The sequence below is a fragment of the Bombus pascuorum genome, chromosome 11 (assembly GCF_905332965.1).
Source record: "Bombus pascuorum chromosome 11, iyBomPasc1.1, whole genome shotgun sequence".
In the NCBI taxonomy this organism is placed as follows: domain Eukaryota; kingdom Metazoa; phylum Arthropoda; class Insecta; order Hymenoptera; family Apidae; genus Bombus; species Bombus pascuorum.
In genome coordinates this window covers 7,601,035-7,626,983 of record NC_083498.1, presented here as the reverse complement: position 1 = coordinate 7,626,983, position 25,949 = coordinate 7,601,035, and the positions used below count along the sequence as shown (strand labels likewise).

At 36.6% G+C, this 25,949-nt stretch overlaps 1 long non-coding RNA gene and 1 other non-coding gene across 4 annotated transcripts in view; both read left to right on the top strand.

Annotated features, from left to right (window-relative positions):
- Positions 1-25,949, top strand: part of LOC132912339 (uncharacterized) — a 115,315-nt gene that overhangs the window by 33,352 nt on the left and 56,014 nt on the right. The gene's annotated exons all lie outside the window — the stretch shown is intronic.
- Positions 17,639-17,710, top strand: Trnah-gug (transfer RNA histidin (anticodon GUG)). Its single transcript has one exon. It is a non-coding gene; the product is annotated as a tRNA-His (tRNA).

Below are 25,949 nucleotides of genomic sequence, written 5' to 3'. Positions count from 1 at the left end.
AATCGATTAAAGGAAGGTACAATGTTTATATAAAAATGTGGAACGCAAACTGATATCGAGTCGTGAAATGTACGATGCTGTTAATATTAATAGTATCAGGCTATTAACGTAATTATGTAAATTGTACGTTGATCAGACTTACTGATATCGTTGGCGGATAAAGTAAGAAGATATTAATTAATTTTATTAAATTCCATGGTTGGTCGGATGAAAATTCGATTGACCTAAGAATAAGCTTGTACTTGGTACGATTTTTGTTATGTAAAATTGAATGGACGGTTTGTTTTTTATTACTTTAATTTACGAAATGAAGAAAATCTTAATCCAGTCTGTTTAATTCACGATAAGAGCATTGGATATTTATTCGTAGAAAGATCGGTGAGCAGGTAATAATTTATTCCTAGAAAAGGAAATCATAGTTGTTATTACGTATGCAGCAGCAGCAACAGGTGTCTTCAACGCTGATTGATTTACGTACTTGCAAAGTAATATCCATCAGACGAGAGGTAACGTCAAATAGAATATGATTCTTCAGGAACAAATGTATAAAGACTATGTCCATTTATTATTGCCTTTTTATTATTCCAAGAAATTCTAACGCGTGTACAAAATGTAACTACGTGTAGAACATTCGTTAGTCATCCTTGAAAGAATTTCATATCTGTCAGATCTACGTTCGTAATTGAATTACTTCATACTCGAAAGAGTTACTCGAGTTATTTCATACTCGCGAGAGTTGCTTCGCGCGAATAAGAATTCCATAATTTGAAGAAATATTCGCTGTAAGATTCATCCGATGGAAAACGGTCGCTCTTTGTATCTTTTGGGATTACGATCGAGCTGAAGAAGAAGAAGATTACGGAAAAGTAATCATACATCAATACATCTCGGAAAATCGATACAATTTTGGCAGCGCTACCCGGTAGTGGCCAATGAAAAGCCGCGCAACCGTTGGCAAGATTACGCGGGAGTGTCCGCAATGACAGTATTATAGTTATTGCCTAGTACGAACGCTGATGACGGCATTATCCTGATTGCCATTTAACATAATGACTGTCACTCTATCATCCAACGACGCGTACGTACTTTCTGGAGGTTGACGACCCTTGACCCCATAGATCACCACCACCCGTGCACGAGTGTTTCCTGAAACGAAGAAACAATTGGCCGTGTCTGATTGTCGCTTATATCGGAAGTCTCTCTTACTTCGCGAGCACGAGTCGAGAACAATCGTTTCATGAATCTGCAAAATTGAAGTAGCCAGATATCGCGATGTTTCAATGATTCTATTTGCCTTCCTGCCTACATTTTTCCTTTCTTTTCTTTTTACTAATTCCAGATGGATTTATTTAACCCTTGAAGACCTATTTATTCGATATATCAAAGTCTCAGACGCTAGAAGCGCAGTCACGAACGAAGCTTTGACAATTGATGTAATAACAATTGATAAGTGATAATTGAAGAAGGTTAATCAGATAATGGGACATTCAGACACGGAGGACTGGAATTATCTTTTGTATGAATTTAAGGACTAGCACAAATTGTCAGGATTACATCTTGACTGTAAGGGTTGACGTCTTAAATTCGGTTGATCTTTGCGATTCATCGCGAGGTCTTCGCTCAATCAGCGGTACATAGATTGGACTGGTGATTTTGGTCGTAGTGGATGGTGCAGTGTTGTTAGAGCTTTACGAGTGAGACCAGTTAGACACGTTTTAGGGTTGGGGACTGAAAACAGTGTCAAGTGTCGTTGAAAATCGAATTTAGGGTGAGTAACACAATGGTGGTGGTGTGGTGTGAATAATAGGATTGGATGCTAGAGATTCGCAAATAGATCGCGGGACAATGTTAAAATTAGTCGCCGGGGAGATGACCTGCAGGGTCAGACAGAGGGTAGCATAGTCTGTCCAGTAACTAACTGTGTAACACGTCGACTGGTACGCGAATTTTCTATATTTTGCCCCGAAATGCGCGACACCATGGGATTTAATTTTTACAAAATGTCACATCGTATTACAATAGTTCACTTTTTCCGAGAATCTAACATCGTCTAACAAGAGAAGAATAACAAATTTCAAGATTAGTTAAACTTGCAGGATATACGCTTACTGTGTAATTTCTTGAAAATCCGGCTGCTTTTCAATTTTGCGTTATAACGCGCCATAAAAGTGATCAGTTTTTTTTACCAAAGGACAGCCCCGATGATAGAAGCAGCAAGTTGTGACTGAAAACTTTTTTTCCATCTCTTACAGACCGCGAGTTATGGCGTAAAATTGGAAAGCAAGCGGATTTTCAGAGCTCAGTTTCACCCTCTTGGGGTGAATTTAAGCACAAAAACGTTGTACGATATATATATACCTATGTATCTATCTTGCGTTCCCTGGCTCGTTTATTTGTACCTTTTTTAAATTTCTCGTTATATGTCATAATTCTATGTGGATGTTAATGGATGTTAATGCCAAGAGGTGAGGTGAGAAGGCAGATAAGAAGAAACAAGACCAATGACATTATGTACAGTGCAGATCGGAGGGCGATACGAGTATGGAATGAATAGACGAATGTCTCTGAACGATATTATAAACCAAGTACGTTCTATGGAATGTTTCTCCCATGGTGCGTTCATACCCTGGCAACTGCAATTGCAATAAACATCTATATATATTGTAGTATTTTAGACTACTATGATTAGTTTCTTTACGATAAACGAATTAAACAGATGTTGATTAAACAGGAAACGATGGTTGTTTAACGTGAACTAATAATTAAGACAACTAGATAATTAATTAGCAACTCTCGTCACCAGGGATTCAACTATCTCTCGACAACGCTAGCAACACTATCTCGATAACGCAATTCCCACTCTTTGGCTTCTCACCTAACACTGCTGTTAATTCGTTTATGTCCCTTAGCAACCCCTTGTCTTTGTCTTAGCTTCGTATCTTTTGTCTTAGCCCCACCACGCACATGTTCAGCAATTACTTGTTTATAATTCGCACGACACCCCCCAGGTCCCCCGTCCACGATACTATATTCTTTACATATCCTCAAAACCCTATAATTTGTAGAATTTGCGGCTTGAGAATCCCCTGTAAGTCATCATCGCGTTATGAAGAAAGTTTATTGGTTTATGAAATCGATGCTATTTTCATCATTCTAAGAAATCGAGTAAAATATGCGTCACTGGTGACCACCATGGCAGTCAACGTCTCGACCAGCGATCTCCAAATGCTTTCATCTTCTCCTCGTCCCTAAAACACCATATAAACCTGGCAGAAAAAGATCACAACAAAGTATATATATATGTACATATAAAAGCAGATGAGAATACCAGGAACTGACCAACGTAGGGTCGGCCGACGAAAGATTAGTATATCTGGCGTGATATAGTAGCGGCGGTAACGAGCGAAAATTCTCGGTGCTCGCGTGTGTGCTCGCGAGCGCAAATTGGACGATAGGCCTGGTGCACTCGAGATAAATAAACGCCATAGGGGGTTAGGAGGCCGCATGCGGGTATGGTGGAAGTTAGTCGTGGCCGGCAATCGAATAAATTTGCAGAAGCCTCGATCTTTCTTCGCCTGGTACCCGGCCCTCCTCCTATTCGACCGTAGAAAAGAGGTACTCGTTATAACGGTTGGATACTCGCCTTCAGTCGCGATCTATGATTAGGCCTTAACCCCTTTGCTAACCACGGCTATATACATCTCATTTTCGAGAAATCCTGTAAATGTCCATTTATACTCGTTCTTCCATCTACTTTCTTTCATCTACTCCCTTTCCTTTTTTTCTTTTTTTTTCTTTTGTTAAAAAGTGCTTTGATCAGTTTTCGGATCACAAGCTTAATCAGTGTTAGGGTATCCTCAAAATGATATTGTCAATATTCTATGGTTTTCGACGATAATGTGGTTTGTTAATAAATATTGGTAATCGTGGTACAAGGGATGATTCTAAAACATAGGTCTATGGAAATAGGGAATAATATTTTTACATACGTCGTCCTTTGGGAAAATCGAGTTTCAAGATTTGTTTAGTATAGTTTGATGTGAAAAAGTAGCAGCTAGATATGAGTAAACAATCAGCAGCACGTTATCATATGACACATATTATCAATATTTCATGGTTTTCGACAATAATGTGGTTTCTTAATAAATATTGGCAGGGTGGGGTGGTAATCGTAGGACAAGGGGTGATTCTACGTGAAAAATAAGTCGGAAATGGGGAATAATATTTTTACGTACGTCGTCCTTTGGGAAAGTCGAGTTTGAAGATTTGTTTAGTATAGTTTGATGTGAAAAAGTACCAGCTAGATATGAGTAAACAATCAGCAGGAGATTATCACAGAAAACGAGGGAATAAGTCAAAAGCGTACAATACAGTATTTTCGTTGAAGGCCTCATTTTTGAGAAAATAATGCGTTGGGTGTGTTTGATAGAACACGAAGTGGTGTCTGACGTATACGCGTATACGCACGATACATTTTCAAATTTATTTTTCTCGAAAACAAAACATCTTATGAAAAAATCTCATTTTACATTTTCGACTTATTTTTGAGTGTAGTTTAAATCCCTGGCGATTGTTTACTCTTGCGCGGTTCCGAATTAGGCAAATTTAAATGTACTTGTCAAATCTTGGAAATTGATCTTCTCGAAGACGAAACCTGAGATGAAAAAATGTTGTTGAAATTTTCTTCTTTTCTTTTCACTTTCAATCGATTCCTGTCCGGCTATACTAAGATTATCGTCCCACCCAGTATATTAATAATCTTACAAGGTTGATTGAGATTGTTTAGAATAAGACACCATAAGAGATACGTGTTACATAAAGTTAATCTAGTCATCTTCTTTCTCTGTTTCTCGGTGTTTGAAGCTTCTTTCATTTTTTTATGGGATATTGCTTTTTCTTTTGATATATTATTTTCTTTTTTATTTTTTCTTTTTTCATTTCAGTTGTTAATTCTTTTAATTTGTTCGAAGTTCTTCCTTCGAATATTTTAAGGAAAGCCCTTTGCATCGAACGTAACAGTTGGTTTAATATTGCGCATTGGGCGTTGCACATGTGAGAAGCATCTGTAGTTTCCTCGTACCTTCCTCGTTTATGTTTCATGTTATTCTAAAAGATTCCATAATTTCAATGAAAAAAAGCTTAAACTTCACCGTTTTGACGTTCCCATATCGTTCTCTGTAATTGCAAAAGACAAGCAGATGTTGCTTTCTCTCTAGTCACTTTAATGTGAATCATTCTTCATTTGTAGATCGTAAGATATGTTTTATAAAAACGTATATTCTATCAACTGGAAGACCAATTGGTCAAACGGTAATTCATTTCTGACCCACTAAACTGACTTCTTCACTACGCTCAAACGAGTAACTTGAAAAGTAGCACATCTCAAAAGGAGTAACTCATTATCAAAGTTAATCCAATTCAGCAACTTGAAAATTAGCGTCTCGCAAAAAGAATACTTCATCACCAAAGCTAATGCAATTCGACTTCTAATTCGACGAATCCATTACATTTCCCACTGTATTAAACCCCACTTCACCAATTTCAAGAGAACCAAATTAACCTGACTGATCGCCAATAAGTTCGCTCTCGAAAATTAGAATATTTGAAAAAGAACAACGCAACTGTTAGGTGTCTTTCCAAAAAGTGTCTTTCTTCCGCAAACGTATTTTTTACAACAGTGCACCTTCATACAAACGTGAAACCAAGTCTGTGAAATGTCGCGGTGTTTGTCTCGACAAAACAAAATGGGTCGTACGTAATTCGACAAAATAATATAAAACAAAACACATTGTGTGTCTATTATTTCCTAAAACGAAAGAAACTTTTCGGACGACCCAATAAATCGCTGCTAAAGCTAATCCGATTCAATTCCTAACTCGATGAACCCACTATACTCTATTTATTAAATTCTGTTTGATTGGGGGAGCCAATTTCTCCCAGAAAAAAATAACTCATCCCTCGGAACCTCTAACTCATCACCGGTAAGTTAATTTTTCTACCCCACTAAAGTGACTCGAAAACTAGCGCACCTCGAAAAGAATAATTCAACCAGATCGCTACCATAGTCAATCCGATGAATCCACCATACTTTGCATTGTATTCCATTAAAATCCCGCTTCATTGGAACATCAATCTCCGCCAAACAAGTATAATTCGTTCCTAAAGCGATAACTCAGGTCGTGCGCAGCGTTGAAGTAACTCGAAGATGAGCATATTTGAAAAAGAACAGTTGGACCGGATCGATGGTAAAGCTAATCGAATTCAATTTCCACCTGGGCAATGCCACTTTTTCTCTCGTTGTTCACAACGAACATCAGAAAAATCCATTTCTTCCGAAGACCAACAAGTTCATTGATTCTCGGCAATTGGCCATAATCAAACTCGTTAAACTTTTTCAAAGTGTATAGTAGTACCCTCGGCTAGATGCCGTTCAGTCCCTCGAGAGATCGTTAAAACGTGGTCGGACGTACGTACGCTTGTGTGTGTGTGTCGCGAGTAGCCTACAGGCGTGGCGTGGCGCATCGAAAAAGATGAGAGGGCTAATAAAGGCTTAGAAATAGATGGTCAGCCTTCGGCGATCGAGCGGATTTACGACGCCTCGTGTATCATTATCATATTCCACGTAGCTAGCCGCGAGATCGCGTCGCGTAATAGAAGGTATCGTGCGATTCGCCGATAATTCATACGGCGATCATAATGCTCGTCCAGCGGCGCTATTTCATCCGATTAATTATTTATTCAATCGTGTAGTCTATATCGCGTGATGAATTGAACGTTACCTCCTTTTCAAACGAACAGCTGTCACTCGTGAGAAATAATTCGCTGTTATCGTGCAGAATTCTGTTTCGGGAGGAGGAACGTGGATATACTTGCGCTGCAATTTTATATCGAGATTTTCCGATCTTTTGGTCAGACGTTAGATAGACATGACAAATGGAAGAGGAGGCGGACAAGAAAAATGATCATAGGAGAAGCGTATAAAGAAGACTTCAGAGGTGATCGTACGCAGTGCACGAAGACAGTATAAATAATAGTGTTAATATCGCGGACGATAATATCTATGAAGCGACTGTGAATAATAGGCTTCGTACCAGAAATGATAATGCTCGCCGGACGACTATGAATGATAGGGTTAATGTTACAAATGGTTATACCTACGAAGTGTTATAAACAACGTTATTAATGGTACAAATGGCACACATCTACGAAATGTTAGGTTTGAAGTGATTAGGATTTGGTTTGAACAGTACTTTCTTATCTCTTTCATGGAATATTTTATTATGGAATAGGAAGAGCATGTTTTGTTGTGGAACAGATAATGAAATACTAAGTTGGGGCAAGTATCGCTGCCAATTGGTCACTGAAGAAAATGAAAACTTAATTCGTGAAAGTTGACTGAGAATTAATTAGATTAATTCGTAATTCACAATTCATGTTGTTGACGTAGTTACAAAATGCTATCTTTTTTTTTTTGTATAATTTCATTCCTCCAATCATTGTACTCAGGCACCAGAAAATTATATTATATCTTCGTTAAGATCAAGGAAATTTTAGTATACCTTTACTCTTGTATTGTAATACGTACACCTATAAAGTATCTACGTATACATTTTTCGATTTATTTATAACAATACATTATATTTCAAGGATTAGGATATTCGAGAATGTAAGAAGAAATGTACATACACGCGTTTGTAAAATAACGTCAGATGGAAGGTTCCTGCGGCTGGTTACTTCTGGTTTCATATTCCAGCGCGTGGATATTTTCGGAGGCTGTGCTCCTTGTCGTCGCACAAGACCGAAAGAAAGGGGTTGTGAAAGGGGAAGAGTCTAATTTGTACCTTCTAACATAGAGAGGGTCCGGGAAAACGGCGGCTCTCTTTCATAAATAAAAAAAAAAATCCCATCTAGAGATTGAAACTTTATTTTTAACTTTGAGTATCTCACAGTTATTACGGAGTACATAATTCAACATCTTTATACCTCGCATAATGGCCAACCTTTGATAATCCTGTTTACTTTTTCCTATTTTTAGCGTAGCTCTAACACTATTAACCATTCTTTGTCCTCTCTTGTATTTCTAACATTTTAATTTTTCATAGTTACAGTATTTTATTGTATATTCAGCGTCATATTAAGACACCATAATGAATTATAATTTGTATACTTTTCCCTTCTATACAAAGTTATGTTCTTGATTTTAATACGCTTTAATACAGAAAAACATACAGTCTGTTTAAGTAACCACGTCGTATTGAAAAATGGATAGGGTAAGAATTTGTAAACTGTGGATATGCAGAAGTAAATTTTCCAGCAGGCATATTTCAATCTGCAAGGAGTTATCAATAATTGTATTATCAGAGCTGTCAATAAAATAGCTGCTATCTACGTGAGTAAATTCTAAATTCCATTCTTTTATTCGTCTACATATATATAAAAATATGAATTTCTACGAATATCCACAGTTTACTTATATGCGTATTTCAAATTGCTATTTCAGTCTTGCAAAATGTACAGACTTCGTGTTAAGTACGAGATATGTTAAGCTTGTTGGTTGGAAAGGTAGACCATGAGCCGGAGCCAAAGAGAAATCTAACTGGAAATTCGTCGTATCCCGGAAGGCAAGGATTATGGGAAATAAATAAAAAGCAAAGTACAACCTTCGAATAATAACAGAATATACAAATTGTACAAAATATAGCGGGCCACGCTGTACGTAAAAGGCCAATCTTCGAATATCGACATCTCGGCAGACACGTTTGCATCCATTGTGCCTTGAAGCATCGAGGCTCTGATATATCGAGACCAGATATCTGCGTCGGTTTTAAGTCGCTAATTTATTCAAGCAGCGAGGACAACCGATACAAGGATATCCGAGCTCATTCAAAGAGCTAATCCGCGATCCTGCTGTCACCTGGCCGACCAATTAGAGGTTGAATTTACTGCAACGCCGAAAGGGTAGAACGTTGGAGAATATCGAGAGACAGCAAGTGCCATACTTTATCATTTTATTACGTTATGCCAAGAGTGAAACTCGATATCTCGACACCGAATCGTCAACTTTGAGACGTGTCTTCACGCTGATATTAAACTTATGAAAATACGAACGCATGAGAAATTGAGATATTCGAGCCATCGGAAGGATAAAATTAGTTGAGCGGCTGTGGCTGGAAATTGTAAAATTGCTTTAATGCGAATGCAACTGGTTGCCGTTTTCCACTTAGATATATACGGCGATTTTCAAACGGAGAGCATCGTTATGTATAAGACGTTTCAGAACCGAAACCAAGGAGTTGTTGTGCCAACTACGTACCTGGAAAGCGTGTAAATTGCGAATGGTCGAGGTTTTTTATTTATACGGTGGTCTTCAAATAGAAGACGGCAGCCTTCAAGCCACAAGGATCTGAGTTAGATAATTCGGAATTTAAAGAATTGTTGCGCTAACTGTATATTTTGTGAGTAAATGGTCGGTGGTTTTCAAATAGTAAGATGTTTTAGAAGTTAAGGAAATGTTTGCTGTAAATATATATATTTTGTGGTCGGTGGACAAAAAGCTACAATGTCTATAGAATGTTAAAGAATTGAAAAATCTGCTGCGGTAACTATGTATCTTCTGAGTAAATGGTTGGTGTTTTCCATTTTTATGGCGATTCTCAGGCAACGAGAAAGCGTGTAGGATGTTCCAGAATCGATAGAGCTGCTGCAATAATTTGTTGCAAAGTACTAATTCAAAAACAAGCACAATCACTTTTCCAAACGTACTATAAATTCATATATCCGCAATAATAAACCATGCAATTTTCCAATACAAGATCTATACCTTTCTTCTGCATAAATACAATTTGAATATTGGAGCTACTTTTATCTTTGTACATCTTCAATTGTGGGTTAATTAGGTAGAAGATGGTACAAGATGACGAGAGAAAGAATTCTTGTCTGATGAAGCTACAGTGACTTTGTCGTAAAAGCATTTTATGTATATATTATACAGAACATTCTCAAGCGTCTCGTTAGCGCTGTAAAGAGACACAGCTGTCGCAATTATGTTGGTAAAATTAGAAACGGATCTGGAAATGTGTATAGAAGTCACAAGATATTTACCAGTAGCATATACTTCGCAAATATCACCAGTGTTGGAGCAATCGATTATTTGCTATATGAATAAACCACTACATTTAGTTAGTCGATCTTCAGCTCTGATAGTATAATATGTTTAAAGCTATCGTCGTATTGATACAGTATTTATAGTGTTTATGCTAATTTTTCACTAAGTGTATGTTTGCAATGTCTTGTGACTTCTATATACATTTTCAGATCGGTTGCAAATTTTACCGATATAATCACGACAGCTGTGTCTCTTTACAACGCTAACGAAATTTCAAAAAGTGTCGTGCAATGCACGAAATATATTCGTAAAAATATCCCGCGGTGAATACTCCCATACTTCTATCAACCATTAAACATACAAAATCCTGCTTATTAATAACATGCTTAATCTACACTATCGAGTAGAAATTCTGAAACACCCAGTATACCAGAGAAGACAACGTTTTAAACAGAGTCTCACGGAATGTAACCGTGAAACGTTCGGATAAATAAAGGATCTAAGCGTCTGAACGTAACCAAGCTCGAATTGGCCAATTAAACTTTCTGATGCGCGTCTCACGCACGAATACCGCGTGTATCAAATAGAAGCGATTCGACGCGACGAACGTGAAGCTTTAATTACGTTATAACGTCAGGTTATCGTGATCCAGAAATATCGTTCTCGTGGAAAATCCATAAATACGTTTAACGATTTTCCATCGATCGGTGGTAGCCTAACTCGCGCAGGAGAAGACATGATCGATCGTACGATTAATATATCGCATCACGAGCTTGTTACGTAGATCTGCAGTATCGGTGGATTGCTGGATTGCTGGTCGATTAAATTACTGCGTATCCGTGAAATGGTGATATTCGCGCCGATATCGCGCAATCTTACGATATTCACGCGTAAATGGAACTGTTCGCATAAATGGACAGGGATAATAAATCGAGTGGGGGAACAGCGATTGCGAAATTTAGTGGAACGTTATTAGAGACGTTGCAATGAGATATACGTAACTGTGGCCAGAAATTACGAGAAATTTATTATACGTGAACTTTCACCATTAAATCCCACAAATTCTTCGAAAATAGAACGACCAATGTATAAATTAGAGAATTAAAAACTTGTATAGTTGACAGGAATGGTATATAGTGGGATTAGGAATATCTCCTCGTCGAAACGTTATCTCGATCATCAAATTGATTATCTGTGAATTTTTATCCTCATTTTCGTACTTAGTATTTTATTTTCCTACTTGATACTATCCTGGTGATAGTCGATCATTTATTTTCTAAATATGCCTAATGCGTTGTGCTTTACGAATCGATCACGTGAGAACATTTAGTGAGAAAAGAAAGAAAATATTTTTCAATACAAAGCTCGCGCCTAATGATCTTCTAAATTGGATGTCCTCCTAAGGCTCGTAAAATAATCCCGGAAGTGTCTAGTATTTTATAGTGGAAAAATTAAAAACAAAAGAAAATAGTATTATATAGTAAAAGCATTATAATATTGTAAGATATTATCACTGTATAATATATGTATTTATCCAGCATAGTAATTTAAAGAATCCCATACGTGTTCCTTATTCTCACCACTCGAATGGATAATTTCGCTCGTCAATGAACGTCCATCAATGAATGGATCTTCTTAAAGAGTTGAATAGAGCTTGGCTAGCTGACACCGATGCCAGGTATTGTTTGCAGCTGGAAAGATTTCACTTCGGACGGCGTTTCTTTTTTTTTTCTTCTTCTTCTTCTTGTTCTTCCAACCCGCTGCCGCTGCGGTAATTTGCCGCCAACCACTCGTCTGTATCGGACCTAAAAGTGCAAGTGCTATGGGCACACGCCCACAATCTTAAGTACCTGGCATTGGCGCTAGCTAGCCAGGCCCTATTCAACTCTTTAAGATCTATTCTACAGAATTCCAACAATATATTGCACACCTCGCCGGCAGGCGTCTAGAATTTTATTTCAGCGCTCAGCTTATAAAAATTCATGGCTGTAAATTTCAGTATTTGCTCCGGTCAAATAGAAGTCAGTTCGTTCAAATAAAATAACAGGTAATCCTATTACTTGTTATACGTTTTATTCGACTGATCTGATTCGCTCTAATAAAGGATTACTTGAAAACTATCTATTTACATTTCCATACAAAGTGAATCTTTTTCTCTGTTGTTCTCAAAATAAGAATACCAAATTAATTGATATATCTTATTGCTTCAAATCGTTACTTTTTCAAGTAGAATTTGCCCAAGCACAAAGAGAATCTTTTCCTCTGTTGTTTCCAAAATAAGAACAAATTAATCGATATATTTAATTGCTTCAAATCGTTACTTTTTCAAATAGAATTTGCCCAAGCACGAAGGGAATCTTTTTCTCTGTTGTTCTCAAAATAAGAATAACAAATTAATCGATATATTTTATTGATTCAAATCGTTACTTTTTCAAGTAGAATTTTCCCAAGCACAAAGAGAATCTTTTCCTCTGTTGTTCTCGAAATAAGAATACCAAATTAATCGATATATTTCATTGCTTCAAATCGTTACTTTTTCAAGTAGAATTTGCCCAAGCACAAAGAGAATCTTTTCCTCTGTTGTTTCCAAAATAAGAACAAATTAATCGATATATTTAATTGCTTCAAATCGTTACTTTTTCAAATAGAATTTGCCCAAGCACAAAGAGAATCTTTTCCTCTGTTGTTTTCAAAATAAGAATAACAAATTAATCGATATATTTCATTGCTTCAAATCGTTACTTTTTCAAATAGAATTTGCTCAAGCCTGTCGTCTATTTATATGAAACATTCAGTTTCATAATTTCTCACATCCAGCCCATTCCCTTGGGTCTCCGCTTCGCTTGTACGTCGCTGATATTCCATGAATTTTGTGTCCTGCAACATCCCCGGGAATGTAGAGGATGTCTTGAAAACGTCAAGCGTTTTTCCTACAATTTCGATAAGCTCTTTAACAGGTGGCCGGTGCAAGGGAACCCGAGGGAAGCTTCCGCGAGCCTCAGCGATCCCAAACATACGCTCAGCCGCACACCTCTGACTACGGTACCTTGTCCTTGTAATCAGCGCTATTAACGTCTCAAGCATCGTCTCGGATGAATAAATAGTCGGTAGATGGTGTGCCGCTATCTAGTATCTCGGAAAGATATAAGATCTCGGCAGATCGATATTTCAAAGTCCGAAGGAATCGATTGAATTTAACATCGTCTTGTTTTTAATGTTAATCGCTGTTGATATTGGTGTTGGCTAGAACGAAGCGAAATGCTTTAAGTTCGATAGCGTTATCAAATTGAGGCGTCTCGAATTTTACAGGGATGCAACTATACGAGTGCGTGGTCTATATCGCGGTATCTGAAATTGTGATAGGTAATTGACAGTCGGATATCTTGGCTAATACATTTTACATCTTTATATTGGAGAATTTTCAGAATGGCGACAGAGCCTATTTAAATGCCGATATATCGATAACGGAGGTTCGTACCTGTGTTTTAATTGCGCGTATATTTCAAATGCCTGATATTGTAAACATTCGATCGATTTGATACGGTATCTTCGAAGTGCGAAGTAAATGCTTAATTAAAGTATTTTCAGCATGTATATAGCTTCGATTTTAGCAGCATGTAGCACCTTAAATCTTTGCCTCTTCGAATATTTCAAGGTTTAATAATTGCAAATATTAAAACGGCAAAATGTATGCAATTCCTGTGTACGTGTTTGCAAATATACTAGATTACGTTGAATTAAATGTCTCTATGTAGTGGCGAATATTTCAATACTCCACTACTCATTCACCACATGATCGAAGTACATTTACAAATCCATCAATATTCTGATACGATATACCCAAAGCAGTAGTATCAAAGCAGACTAATAAATATTTAACGCTCTTCTGTGAAATATTCTTCTACGAAACAGAATGAAAGAGAAAGTTTTTCTCATTAAATGTTACCAAGTTCTATAACAATTTGCATAAAACAAATTGGTACACCAATCGATTTCTACGATAATTCTGGCAGCTTCTAATTCCCCAGGCTATTTTTCAAAAATGAAAAAGAATTTTCTTAAGGTCTTAGAAAAATTTGTAACGCACCGAAAATCTTATTTAACTTAAAAAAAAAAAAACATAAAAGATATAACTTAGAAAACACGAAGTTGGCACCCCGCTGGGGTTAGCCACCCACATGCTATATTTATTTTTATTGTATTTTTTTTTATTACCAATGAGATATAACACTTTACCAAATGTCCTTCAGGACAAATTGTAAAAATCAAAATAAACTATAAAAAAAAAAACTTAAAAAAATTTCACCATCAATATCTTTAGTTATTTCGAAGAAAGCACCGTTATTTACGATATTCTATTTCTCACACCCTGTACATCCATACTCTCCAACCTGTAATAATAATTTCCTTTTCTTTTTGTTTTCTATTCGTTTCTTACGATCAACTGTTTACGACCAATCGCACAACAGAATTATAACAATAACGTAATCAATAAACCACAAGAAAACGATGCACTGAAGCATCGTTGTACCTGGGCTATCAACCAATTTGTTTCCTGCCTAATCGGCGTATCTAACGTGCGACGTTCCCTGTAAATGCGGCGACGAAACGCCACGCCGAGAACTTAAGATCGGTATCGCTCGCAGCGCAATGTTCAGAAGGTGAAGGTTAACGCGATCTAACGAGCGGCCGTCACCTCTTCTGCGTGCCTTTCCTCTATCTGCCGCGAAATGTGCTGGAAAAACACGCTTATCGCGTTGCTCACGTATCTGTGCTTCGCTAACGACCGACCGGCATGTATTTTCGCGCTTAAATACGATCCAATTATGTACATACTTGCGCAATGGGATTTTCATTGACAGATTAAAACAAGACTAGCATCGGCTGGCTGAAAATAATTTTTGTTTTTTATTCCAAAAATTGCTCTCTTTATTTCAAAACTGTTTGCAATTCTGCATTGATTAACTTTTGTTCAAGTAATTTGTCTCACCTATATCTTTGAAGACTATTTTTTATTACCATTTAGTGCATCATAGCGCTACGAAAATACGTTGAATATATCTTACAATATTATTTAATATCAACGATAATAAATCAAATGAAGTGGATATTATCGAAATGAAATTTTCTGGAAACTGTAATTTTGAATTATTATGCTACGATATTATTTTTTCATATTATAATAATCGCTGTATTATTAACGCCAACATAATGGAATTAATGAAAAATTCTGTCTTGTATTATTTTCACGAACGAAAAAGTGAAAAAAAGGAAGATGGCCTACCGCGTAAATAAGTTGACAATTTTTCTCATTTCGAAATATTTTTTAAATTTGAAAGTTACATTGGGAAATTGTAACGAAGTTGCAACACCATCTAGAAATCGATTTAAACTGTCAGAAGCTTAGAACTGGTGGTAATGGGAACAGAGAAACAGTGTTTCAGGGATGACAATCTGATCTTCTGAGGATCACACGTGGTATTAGCGTGTCAGAAGCTAACTGGGATTTGCTTGTTACACGCGTTTCCGGGGTGTTTCCGTGGCATCAGATTTTCCGTTATGACGCTCTTTATCTTTTCCGTCCACGTGGCAAGGAAACGTGACCGGGTTTCCGCATCGCGTTTTCGACAGGAAGACACGTTGATCCCGCGGAAGGGTTTCTACCTTTTACCAATTAACAGGTTAAACAAAGTGTTGGTCGCACGTGCGTGTAGTGGTTGGTTCCTGTTTTGTAATTCTGTAGCTAATAATATACACGGTGACGAAGAAAAATATCTACGCTACAAGTTCTCCTGTAAAGAATACACTGTGCAAATTTTGTAAAGAATACGATCTTTTTATTGAATTTTTAAAATACATCTTTGGTAGGTTTAATCAGAAGATATTGAGATTTCGATGCTTGGAAATGTTATGAACAAAGAGGATCTACATCTTGTAAATGAAAGAAATTGAAAATTTATATGAGACTAGAAAATTTGTAGAAAAGCAGTTTGGCAATTTGGGAAGAGCTCAATCTTTGAAAAATTTTGATAAATTCAAGGAAAAGAGGATTAACATTTTGATAACTCAGGAATTTTGCAACTTTATAAAGAAGAGAAATAAAATTGAAAATTTTTCTGTTTCGTAAAAGAAATTTTTAAAATTAAGAAGGAAAGGATTTAATAAACAAGAATGACAAGAAATGTTATGGAAGAGAACCAGTGATATATAATAAAAAATAACGATCAAATTAATAAATGTTTATTAATTTGAATATCGAATAAACGATATGGCAATAGCTATTATGCTATTGTATCCTAATTTATTAGCACTAGAATCTCTGTAATTGGAAACTTCAATTATCAAAAGATCCATGTCAACGTTATTGATCATCAAATGACGATTTGATAGGTTTAAGATCCCTCTCAATGTTAGCATTTACACAAGACGTTAATTACTTTTTCGTCAGATGATTCATTATGATTCACGTAATAGCAGCGAAGTTCTAATTAACCAAGGGAACTTGACCTGTTCCAGACGGTTGTTTACTTGCACAATATTTACCATTCATTATTTTTGTACACATCATGCCAAATGTCAAAAATCAAATTTAAGAATTAAGAAATGATCTGATATATTTGTTTAATGTCCGTTACCTGTATTAACAAACCAAGGAAATTTTTACGTTGCGCTTATGTTATAATATTATTTTGGATAATAAATAATCCGAAAATTTCTGTCAAAGGCTGCTAATATTTGTACAAATGAGCTGCGTCCTCGTTATCTAACGATTATCGTCTTTCCACTCTATCTAGTCGAGTACGTGCAGATAAGAGATTAATAAACTACTCGCTATATTACAGTAATTTTACATTACATTCATTTCCAAACGATATTTTCAACATTTTATAAAGTTTCATCCATTGACACCGTTGCAGTTGCTTACAAAATGATTATAACATGAGCGCAACGTAAGAAATTCTTTAGTTTGTTAATACAGGTAATATGTTGGGTTGGCAACTAAGTGATTGCGGATTTTGCCATTACCACCTAATGAAAAACCCCGCAACCACTTAGTTGCCAACCCAGTAAATTAAAGAATTATGTAAGAGCTTGTTCTTTCCTTGATTCTTAAATTTGATTCACATTTGTGGAATTTATGATTATAAAATGCTGTGTACAAAATCGTCCTTAATACAAAAATAAAAATTACAGATGTTGCATTATGATACCGGTTAATGAAAAATGTTTTAATAAGTTCGGATAAGTAAGGGATCGCATAAATATTTGACGATAATAAACGTTAGTCTTAACGTGAAAACGATACTACGTTCCTTTCATAATAATCTTATCGCGCCTTTAAAATTCATAAATCATAAATGTACGTACATACGTATGCATATAATTTGAATTATAACCAGTTTGAATTATAGATGAATGGATTAATCACAATTGTATCAGAGTAGAAAGATCTTCACGGTTGATGGATCAACTTGGTCATAGTTGGTGGTGATCATAGACCATCCATAGCGTTCCAGACATAACACTCCAATAGCCGTGATCGTCTAGTGGTTAGGACCCTACGTTGTGGCCGTAGTAACCCAGGTTCGAATCCTGGTCACGGCAATGTGCCACGGCACATTGTCACGGTGGAGGTTTATTTTTTTTTCTTTTTTATTTAATTTTCTCAAAAGTTTTTTTGGCTCAGTATTAACAAAAATAAAAATTTGCGATAAAATTACGATTCTTTTGTTGACTTACTCGTGACAGTTCGTAAATTGACGACCAATGAAGTAATTGAAGCGACTGGAATTTGTATTAGCAAAGGAAATATATTTTACTTTACTTTAATTTGCATATTACTGTTCTAAATGTTTTAGAACATTGAAAGATCATGATAAAATTTTGTGCAAAAATAATTCTAGGAATTTCAATGCTCTGAAATTTGTCATTGAGCAAAGGATGATAAGATTTCTTTATTCTGTTAGTTAAATCTACCTACTATGGATTTCTAAATAAAATTGCGTCCTGGATTATTTTAAAATTCATATGATAATATAATTAATATTTGTCGTATCAATGTCACTCAGATCAACCTGGAATAATTCTACATCTGATATAACTCGTAGAAATATGTGACATAAGCGAACGATAACGATACAAGTTTCCTATCGTATTTGTTTTTTGTAACGAGTGCAGCTCGATGAATTAATTAAATTGAGAGAAACAAAAAGTTCTATTTATCGTGAATGCAGATATTTTATCACAGTAATTTCATACAATACCTAAAATTGAAATTTTATTTATAGAGCAATTATTTCATCAAAATTCTATTGAAGAGGTAGAATCAATTCAAATGTATTTACTTATAATTTATTCTCATGCTTAGAACTTGTGAAAAAGTAGTCGAAGTAACAATGCTCATACATAAATACAGCAACATTTTTTAAACAACATTGAATATTGTACATGATAGTTTCTAATGACGTTGCAAACATTTCTATACATTTAATTATTCGGACATAATAAACGTCTATACAAAGCCTCAATTTCATGCTCCATTATCGCTAATTTTTCTGTATCTAATTACTATAAATAAACAAATGTGAACGAGGAAAATCTATTTTATAGATTCAAATAATAATCGACTAAAAATCTCTACTACCATTAATTCGATTAAACTCGCACCAAAGGATGCAAAGGTTCACGAGATTTCAAATTATTAATCGACTAAAATTTCGTGAATATCGTAGCTTGAAACGTAAGAAAACGTCGCGTTTGCAACAGTAAAACTCCGGTTCAAGGAACTTCCCCGCGGATCAACAGGAAGTCCCTCGTTCGATCTTTACACGACTTCGCCAGCACGCTAAACCACAACGTGACAGGTCCAGTGGAACGTGTAGCGCGTTGCGGTAGGTCCTTGTCATGAGAACGATAAATCTCGTGAGTCCAATATTCGCCACGAGAAACGTTCTCCGCCTGTTTCGCAGAACCATAATGAAAATTCCATGTAATTCCAATACATACGAGTACATCTGTGCCCTATGTCGCAATCTGCTGGCAATAAATTCATTCAAATATCATAGAATGTTTCTGATAATACTAGCTGGAATTTCGACTGGAATTTCATTGCAGTTTTTACGATAATATTTAGACGCTATTTACATCGTGAATCGTAAATAACCGCGGAAAAGAAACTTCGCAGAGCTTGGTTAAAAGAATGAGCTCGTGTGGATATCTTCCTGTTTCGTAAGGCTGTTTGAAAGTTTTCGGAAAATAAAAGGAAGTTGGAACGTACAGCGCTGTAGGAGACGAATGAATAAAATTCGCAAGCTATTTGAAGAAGAATTGAAAGTTCGACAGGATCGTGAAAAGGCATCGAAGGTCTCTGGAGCCTCTGAGGCAGACGCAAGTTCGGATTTAAGAGTTCTACGAATTGAAAAGGCCAGTAGTTTGAAAATTTAATGAAAGATGAGGATTGAAAATCTTACATTGCTTCATCATATTTCTCGATGATAATTTATTTGGTCGTTAACTCTTTAAATACGACTGTTGTAAAAAGCCAGTGAATTGAGATTCTCGTAAATCACTGAAAAGTGATATTAAAGTTTTAATTAAATTTGAAGAAATTATCGACCATTCTGTTTTATGATTACTCTGCTGTATCAATAATTATAATTTTGTATTTATCCTGTACTTTCTTTCCACGAGGCAAATATTTCTATTTCTGTGTAACCGCTTCTCACAGATAGGTTCATTTCAATTATATTGGTAATGATATTGTATTTTTCATCTTTTCTGCATTTAGAGGAAATAACTTGTGAAAATGTGCCACTTAATAGATTAGTTTATAAACAAATATATGATCAAGATATTTAGGTTTCTTAAACAATTCTAATACTCAAGAGGGAAACGCGCTATTAAATAAATTATTAATGCAAATATCTTGCAGACAAGGAAATTTATCTCGAATCTTTCAAACAGAAAAATTAGGAGCCTGCAAGAAAAATTCTAAATATATCTGCTACGCTGTCGATCGATCCCATCGTTCAACGTGTGCAATATGAACGCTAAAGTACCGTGTTGGTTGGCACAGTTCCATCGTGTTCGTTCCCGTGGCCAACATACGTTATTATCCTCGTGCAGCTCGATTTTCAATCTTGTCGCACGCACACCGCATTATGCCGCGATATTTCTGGTACCCCTAACACCTTCGTGCCCCAAAACTGTTGCGATAAAGGAGCATAAATCACTCCTCGCCTGTTTTAGTACTCGTTTTCTATTTTCAGAATGGTCGAGACACAACCACGTTCGATTTTAACCGATATTAAAACCGCCAACTCTCAAACGTTAACGTTTAAAATAAACTCGTCGATAGATAGATAGATTTCTTTACGTTTATGGGATATAATAGAAAAATAAATTTATCCTCGGTAAATAAATTTTTCTTTCCTGTTAGCGAACAATTATGAGTTACGTGGGATTATAGAAGTTCGATATTTACTTATGTTTAATAAAATTTTCAATCTGTATTTCCTAAATTTGATTGTCGTATCATTATCTCCCAAATTTTAGCATTAGCTTTTACCTTCTTTCGAATAAAATTCAGCTCGAAAGAAGGTTAGGTCTTGCCCAAATTTCGTTCACGTGTTAACCTTACGAAGCTCCCATGGTAATTAGATCACGCAGCTGTACTCGATTCCCCGTCGATATTATACAAAAATACGACGCTAAATCAAAAAAGAAAAATGCGAAAATTAAAAAGGAAAAATGCGAAAGAGAACATACCGGGGATATAATTCGAACACCGTCGTAAAAGAGTAGAAGAATGAAAGAGTGGGGGGCGTACCGAGAGTGGTTTGAAAATTAATGGCGGTGCAGCTCGAAAATTATCGCGAGCATTAATTACGATATTTACGAGACGAGGCGTCCGGTGTAGCTATCGTTTGTTTATTAATAACCTCGATAAATAAGTATCATGAAGCAATTATAAGTCGGCTGGACCGCCAGGAGCGACGTTCACGTACACTCGTGCAAACACGCTTCTATTTGTGAGGTTAGGTTTGGTTAGAGTGGGGGTGAACGTCGCGGAAAAAAGGGGGCGAAGAAAGTGATTCGATGAGAGTAGAGGAAGACTGCCGGCCGATTTATTGGCTCGCGTGTTGGAGGGCAACGGGTGGTGCTTGTTAAGCCGGCTTTACAGCGGCACGACCGCGGCCAGATACCTTTATCATCGACTATAAATTTCGGCAGCGCCCCGATAGAAAGGGTCCGCGCGTTTGTAATTGGCAATAATTCACGGGTAGGAACAGCCGCGAGAAACGAGCCTGTCGATTCACGATCCACCGTCGAGATCATCGCGCACTGTACCTACGCATGTACAACCGTATAGTTGCGATACAGCCGTTAAAGGGAACGAATTCTGCCTCGTCTTATTCTTCTTTGTCCCTCCTCTTCTTCTTTTTCGCGATCTGTACAAATTGAGACGTTTGTACGGCACACCGTTTCGAGATGTGCTCTGGGTATCTCGGATGTTGTATCTTGGAAGCTGGAATCTTAGGTTAGGAAGGAGGCAAGGAGAGAAACAAAAATTATTGGAGAATGATGGGTTCAAGACTGTGTGATTGCAGGGGATTGGACGTGCAGATTACGTTCCTTTTTGGTACATAATTCGAGGAGAATTGGAAGCTTGGGATCCTGGGGAATTCTTGTCTGTGGCGGCGCTGCTGTCCTACGTATCATATTACGTATGATGACGTATTTTCATCGGAGCTATTGCACGTGATGTCTTTTAAATTGTTTCTCCTTACCGCATAATTTTAGGTGCATGCTGGATATTGCGATTAGATTGTATTCTTTAATTATTTCATTAAATGTAGTTAAATTAAAGGGTAATGAACGTGGTAATTATGTTCCTTTCGGATGCATGATGTGAGCAGATTTGGAAGATTAAATGGCCAACGAGTTATAGTACGTGGTGGCGCTAGTATCTATCGTTCGGCGTATGTACGATTCTATAGAATGCAGTGTATTTTGATCGAGTAACGTTCTTTAAAGATTACGCCAAGAGATTGTATTGTATAGACAAAAGAATTGAAAAAAAGGAATATTACAAATGGACAAATTCGTGGCCAGAATAAATAAAATCAAAAAGAAGAGGGATTATCGATCTGACAATATCTGTTCCCAGTTAATCTCGTTGTATATCTACAAAATTCATCCATACAAATCGAGGTAACTCGAAACTATTCAACTTTCTCCTCTATCATTCGGCTGCAATCAGACGTGAAATATAATGCATCCAGCTACGCAATCGGCTATACACTTTTTAGCACGGTCATTCAACAAACATAAATACACCATGTCTAATACATCTAATCCAGTTTCCAACGTCTAGTGACAAGAAAATAAGATACTACAAGACGCGGCGATTACACGCAACTACAAGCGACACGCCTGTAACGAAACCGTATAAAACTGTATACATACTTCCTTTTCTTCATTTTTCCCGCAGATAGTACAAGTTCTAAATTGCAAGCTGCAGATGCTATAAATTCATCTCGATGTCTTTGGCTTATATAGTTCTTACCATCGTCATCGTTTTCCATTAAAAGGAAAAGAAAAAAAGAAAAAAGCGGCTGGTCAGTTTTGGCGCGAAACGCCGAGTAATTCAAACGCAATTATCCGATCGTGAGGCGATTATCGATCGAAAGTCGATTAGGAGACCATGGTAATTGCAGATAAGCATACTTTTATTACTGATGGTCAAGACAAAAGTAACGTATTATTATAAGTAACTTCAGAATCACAAAGAGCGTACTGCGGAAAATTGCTGGAATTTATCAGCCGAGTAGACGGCGAACAGAACTTGTCGCAGAATATCTTTATGGCTCAATCAGCGTTCGCAAATCGTTCGTAAATCATGGTTTCTTATGGCGGGGAGGGAAATAAAGGCGCGTTTTTCCGTCGTCGACGAGATGAGTTATCGCGCGCGCATGCTAGGGAAAATTTAAACGCGCGCTCGAGGGCGTTCAAGCCGATTTAATGGAGGGCACGGACGACAGAATTATTACTGGTGGGTAGGATGGCTTGGACAGAAGGTCGAAGGAAATTGAGGGGTTCGATAGTGAGATCGATCGATGTGCAGTCTAAATTGACGTTTATTTAATGGATACTAATCCAGTAAAGCTCTAGGTGGCCGTGTAGTTTGTATTTATGAACGTGGATGAAGGTAAGAACAATTTCATACAGTGCGTTTATACTGCATTTCCATTTATTATCTGTAACCTGACCTCATTGTCTGAAAAGAGTTCACGAAGCTGTTATTACACGGTTCGCTCGGGTTAGTCACGTTACTCGAATTTTACTTGAAGTAATTTGAGATCTACTTTAAATACTGCTCTTCATTTGAAATATCGTTCCGAGATTCAAGCGAAGTTGAACTTCTTTCAATTGGTCCCCCATGGTCGTACTATCGTTCATGCTGTGGTTGCTAAACTAAACTAAGTGTAGAAGAACTTTGTGTTCAATCGTACTGGGAGTATTACACCTTAGTAGGGAAGAGATTCTTTCTTCTCTTATGTAGCTACTTATTTTTGCCGAACGTCAGATTCCAATTATATCAAACAACTTTTTCCTTGTTTTTTTTTTTCAATTAACCATGCTTTGGTAATATTATGTTTTTAATACTTTACGTAATCTCTGTCATTGTTACACATATTTCAACATGCAGCATTTCTTGCAATTCTAGTTTAAGTTATCCATTACTTGAGACTAGGTTGCTTGAACTCAAGCAACTTCAACTTAGGTAGCTTAAATTGTGCGCGTGTGAATACAAATTTTAGATCAAGCAATCAAACCTGCACAAAGTATCAGAGTAACAAAGATATTCATTTTATAAATATAATCAGGATTCTTATTACGTAATTCGAATTTTTTTAATTCTTCGAACATTATTAATGTTGTGTAACGTAAGCGAGTAATTTTTCCCAAAGATGATTCATGAGATTAATATTCAATTTCAAATTACTTATCTAAATTTAAAGACCATACAAGTTTAATACTGTTGCAAAGCGAATCATTCGCTTTTATCGATCTCAATATATCATTCGAGCCATATCGTTCCGGCTGTAATAAAAGCCGCTTGAATAGATCGATAGTCATCTATCGACCGTTTTATCTCGCTCGACATACCTTCTAACGAGGGTTAAAAAATACGAGACCGACGCTTGCCCGGACGAAAGTCATAGGATTAGAAAGCCGTATTATTTATGCAGAAATTTCACGCGTTTCTGCCCCCGATTTGCGGTTAATCGTCCAAGAATGCGTTGCGTATCCTGTCGTAAAGGAAGACCGTGGCCTCGTCCTTCACGCCCACCGCAGCTTTCATTCCTTGTCCTTCTTTTGTAATACCACTGCATAAATGTTGCTTCGAAAATTCTGAAACGTTACATATTTCAAGAGATTTCTAGTTTTATTAAAAGTTCAAGTTTTCGGATTCTAGAATTTTAGAACCTTCAAATCTTCGCGGTTGCAAAAATCTAAAGTTCTAAATTTTCGAATTTTTGATGTTCCAAACTTTGGAATCTTTTAATCTTTTAATTTCCAAAACGCTTAATTAGAATTTTCCACATTCAGCATTCCCAAAATTTCAAATAAAAATCTCCAAATTTCTGGGTCCCGAGAGATCCTTACACTCGCGAATTTTTTAATTCCGAGATCTTCGATATTTCCTATTTCCAAATTTCCAAGTGCTCACATTTAGAAAAACGAAAAGCTTGAAAAATTACTTCGCAAAATATTTCTAACTATTTTAATAGATAGATACTTTTTCCCGCTTACTCCTCCAAAGGCAAGGAGCAGACGTTCGATGCGTCACGAGCCAATAATTTGTGTCCCCCCTATGGGTGTCATCCTCTTTTTACCCTTTCGAATTTACCCCGGCGGAGGCTTCATCCAGTCATCTTGTGTCGTTCGTCCCGACGTTTTTTCCCGATCGTCTAGGAGGCTAGAAGCGTCACGTGCCGCTCGAGAATCTGGAAGAACCGGATGCATTCGCGGTGATGGCGCGTAAAAGATTCATTTCTTCCTCGCTTCGTATCCACGTGGAAAGAGAAGAGACTCTCGGTCTTCTATTTTCATCTGTACCCTCGATTGTCGAACTACACTAGCGCGTTGTTACATTTCCATCGCTCATACCCCTCTCTTTTTTTCTGTTTTTTAAATTGCTTATTCATTCCGTCATGTTACCAGCATTTTATAACTAGTTTTTTGATATTTTATAACGGATTTTGAAGAAATATCAATTTCGTAGAAGCGATCATTCACGTAGATTGTTTTCTTTCTTTTCGATGTGTTATTTCTTTGGCTCTTTCTGTTTTCCCTTCCATTTCCTCTTTTTTTTTCTTTTTTAACTTGGGTGCTTGTTCAGGTGTGCGCTTATGATGAGTCCGGTTCTTGCATTTCACTTACTGGTGGATAGCTTGGATTTGTTTGGCTTATTTGATTTGGTATGATTGATGGCGTAATTGAAGCAGGAAGAATGTGGCTATTTAATTGGTATAAATGTTTGTGAAAGGAGACCATATAATATGTATTTATGTAGTTAGATCATTCCGATTAAAATAATTAATTTATGAAGTACATATTACGCTATATTATATCATAATTTAGTAATAAAAGTCAGTAAAGACCAATAATAAAATTCAGTTCGTGAGAACGACTTCAATATATCTGTCCAATTTCTTACTTTACTGGTTATCCATATCTTATTTTCTACATTTACTTATCGTGCCTGTGTATCTCGTCCTGGCAACGCAACAACATGCAGCCACTGCAATTTAATAACAAAAATTAGAAACCAGTA